Source organism: Scardinius erythrophthalmus, assembly GCF_964197995.2.
Source record: "Scardinius erythrophthalmus genome assembly, chromosome: 2".
Classification (NCBI taxonomy): Eukaryota; Metazoa; Chordata; class Actinopteri; order Cypriniformes; family Leuciscidae; genus Scardinius; species Scardinius erythrophthalmus.
The window spans coordinates 67,537,418-67,541,750 of NC_138222.1; positions in this window are offsets into that span (position 1 = coordinate 67,537,418).

Consider the following 4,333-nt stretch of genomic DNA (forward strand, 5'->3'; position numbering starts at 1 on the left):
ATGTATGTATGTGGTTCCAAAAATTTTGATCTGCATAATGACAAGACATTTGATTAATGTTAGGAGGATATTGACATGAAAGACTTGTTGGTGTTTCCGGCATGGACAGACTCAATTGGGCCAGATCACTTCGTTCTCTGTGTGGATTGGTACTGTTCCAAGATACTAGATTGTACATGTAGTGGTTATTGTTAAATCATGTAAATTCAAAATGTGAATTCCATATTTTTTTCTTTTTCTAACGACTTGTACAATGTTGTGTATCTTTTACCAAATACCACATTATAGGTCATGAAGCCACTCATGAGAGAGATGTTCTTTTTAGACTCACATTTCACATGGCATGAGTCTGGATTTGGTGATGCTGATTACAGAGCCATTTTTAGGTTCACAAATGAGGCATACTGTTTGACATGTTCATATAGCAATTTATACTTTGGCTATGTTCTTGTAGCCTGTACTGATATATTTCGGCTACGTTCTTATAGCCTGTACTGATATATTTCGGCTACGTTCTTATCCTTTTTTTTTTTTTCTGTAGAAATCTTGCACAAAAAATTGATCCTGGGAGCTGGACTGAAAAGACTGGACGTGATATTGCGGTGATTAATAAATGCATATTTAGCTACTCCAAACAAATATTATTATATCCCATATTCTGCATATCATAGATGTCATAATGTAACCGAGATGGTAATGCTTTCATCTATTTGACATGTATGTTACCTTTTTTGTTGCTTTTAGGGATTGCCACACCAGATCTGTGGAAATGACTGTGGGATTTTCATGCTTATGGTAAGGTCAGTTTATTTGGCAAGTTTCTGTCAACATTGTGAATAAAATGTTTTCTGTCTTTTATATTTCAGTATACCCTTTGCATTGTGACAGGTGTGGGGTTTGACTTCGAGGAGGTTAGTTGATTTTTTTTTTAAAATGTAAAAGGAAATTTCTCACTTTACATGTTGTCTGAGTGCACACTCTTCATCATGAAGAAAATGGATACATTATGAACTAAAGATTCTCCTCATCACTGTCACACATCTTTCAGATGGACATGCCTTCCATTCGAAAGTGGTGGTGTCTCTTTCTGATGGAGCGCTTCAAAATAGAAGGGTATGACACCACTAAACAATATGTGTATATTCATTTCTGTAACTTTTGCTGGTTTTAATACCTTGTGCTGTTTTTTATTACATTTGTTATGTTTTCATTTACAGTCTATTGTTAATTTTGTGCCTTGGCTTATTTATTAAAATCGCCATGTTCACTAGATATGAATAATGACTATCATCCATTTAGCTTCACGTAAGTAAGGTAAATAGGTAATGTTTACAATAGTTTCCTCACTCTGTATGCAGCTGCAACTATATGGTACCATGGTCACAATTGTTTATAGGTATTGCATTAATTTTGGTGAACAAACAGACTGGAACTACCTTCCACTCAATCAGACATTTGTGTATGCTTTTGCCTATGCAGTGCTTTAGATTAATCTTCTTAATGTTTGAAAGGCATGGTCAGCGGCTTGCCTTCTGGACTGATGAGGCCAGAAGCTTTGTCCAAGGAACTCTTCAGCCTGTCTACAGAGTGCCAAGACAGAAAGCTATCTCTGAGAAAGTCCCAGCCCACATTGAAGCTGTCAATGTCCGCACAGCTGAAGAAAAGAAACTAGTGGACTTTATTGTGAAGTTACAGGGATCTGAGGAACATTTGGTGGTACTTTAACAATGTTCACATTTATTCATCTTTAAAGACTAACTCATAGTAAAGATTCTCCAAGGGCCAATGCATCTTTATCTTAAATGTATCAATTCCTTAAATAATTGTTTTTGTACCATGGTTTGACCCTAGGGTGTACTCAACGGGAAGCCATCTAAGTGGTTACATAAGGTAACTTCTTCCCGGGTGCCTGTCTACCTCGACAGTGAGGAACAACAGGACATCTTGTTCTCATATCTGAGAGGATTGCTGGATAGGATACCAACACAATTGAGCATCACAGATGAAGTGGAGTTCATCTGTGGTGTTCTTTTTCCAGAGGTATGCCGAACCATGTAATGGCCCTCATTTATCATTCTTGTGTAGAAACAGGCGTATATGTTGGCGTAAGATTATGCTTACACTCCTCTCACCGCCTGATTTATGAAGCTGTGCGTACCTTTGAAATCCAGGTGTACGCAATACCTGCCTTTGATAAATGCCGCGGCTGAAAACGATCGTCATTAGAATAACACGCCCCTATATATTCAAGTCTCCGCTTCCCCCACGCCCTCATTTTACGCCATGGACACACGGAAGACGGCAAAGAAGAGAAACTTGGATGAGCAAATTACCTATCACAATGCATTATTTTACAGCACGTGTTTTGAAACAATTAGCATTTAATTTCGTATCACCTCACATGTATTGGGGTGTACAATAGTGATGATGATGTGATGTGTAGTACCATTCATTCACATTAATAATTGCATGACAATTTGTAATATTCTTCTTCTTATTATTATTATTATTTTTATTATTAATGACGCTTATTGTTATTTAGAAGAAGAATGTCGTTATTATTATTATTTGTATTATTATTATTATTATTATTATTATTTAAAAGAAGAAGAATGTCATTTTTATTTTGTCAGTCTGAATTATTTTTTGGTCATTGAAAGCCTTTCATTACTGAACCCAGTCCGTGCGCACCTGCCGGGCCTAACCCTGGCCTAACCATCGTTTCAAAGAATAGTACGAACGATGGCGAGCGCGTCGAGTATAGAGTATAACTCGTCCGTTTGGGGAGGTGCGCGCGCAGTCTGCGGAGACTCGCGCTGCGGAGCCAGGCGAAAGCATAAACAAGGCTTGAAACGTCAGGTAAAGCGCACAGGCTCGCAACTGAAGGAATACATATGCCTACAAATCAAATGCTTTGGTAAAGTCACACAAATTAAACATTTAAGTCCACGTTGCACAAAAATAAACACTGAAGTTTATAATTAATATATTGGTGGTTTTTTTTTACAGTGGGTCATAATATATCATATCTTTTAGTTTGTCAGTGCGTTTTGTGGTGTTAGGAATTGTTTTTCTGCGCATTTCCACACTAACTCAAAACGTGCGTACACCACCTCCTGAGCTGGCGTAGGATTTGAGCGTGCTGTATGCCAACGTCCATATTGATAAATCTCAAAGTCACCGTGGTTTTGGGTGTACGCCAGGTGTACGCTGGACATTTGGTGTACGCACTTTTGATAAATGAGGGCCAATGTGTTTGTGTGTCCTGCTCATGTGCTTACAAAATGTACTGTATAAACTGCATGCTAGCACTACTATATAATGGCTTGCTGTTCAGTAGTGATATTATTGTACATTTATATTAACGTTTTTCATAGGCCATCATAAATGCCCTGGATATCTCCTTACAGGAGGCTGAGCAGGTCTTCCTTTCTGGTCCGGATTATCATTGCAGGTCAGAGTAGATTATTAATTATTTTTGCTTATTATATTTTGCTTACCATGGTCTGGGTGAATACTCGATTCTGATTGGCTGCAGGGTGTCCGTTAAAAAGTGATAGAGGACATCTAGTAAAGGAGTTCTGGTGAAACTGCCTGTTTACCGTTCGAAATTAATAAATAAATGTGCTGGCTACATCAGCTGTGAGTAACCATAGCAACAGGCAGTCAAAGTATCCATTTACAATTTATTGTATCAAAACAAAACTGAAGGGTTCTACGAGCTGAGCGGACTATAAATATCTCCGAAACCAAGTTATTGTTTGTAAAAACTTTAGATTTAGATTGTAAAACTAATTAAAATATAAACTAATGTTTTAAAAATGTGTTATTTGGCAAGTGACCATGGTATAAGCGGGTTAATGCCCTTCGAGGTGTCCATTGTCGGGTATCGATACTTTGCACGTGACTTCAGTTGTACTGGCTGGCGGGCAAGAACGTCATTCTCTAGCAACGAAAACCAGTAAACTAATCAAGGATCTTGCCAGGACGTTGCCAGTTTTAATATAGAAAAGTTGGTGTTTTGAGGTGTACACGACATTCCAGATAGTTGTTGTGCGATTGGATGCACTAACCGCGTTTGTTGCCCGCCAGATATCACGTGACTGCAAAGTATCAATTAATGGACTTCGGCGGAGGCTCGCCGTCGTCCATTAATACCTGACAATGGACACCTCGTCGGGCATTAACCCTTACACAATGCCCAGTGCACCCTTTTGTTACTGATGTTTCTGTTAACACAACAGTGACTGTTCTCTGATAACTATTTCAGTGAAGTGGAAGATTTTAACAGACAAATTGATAAACAATTGAGGAAAGAAGGGAGACCATTCAA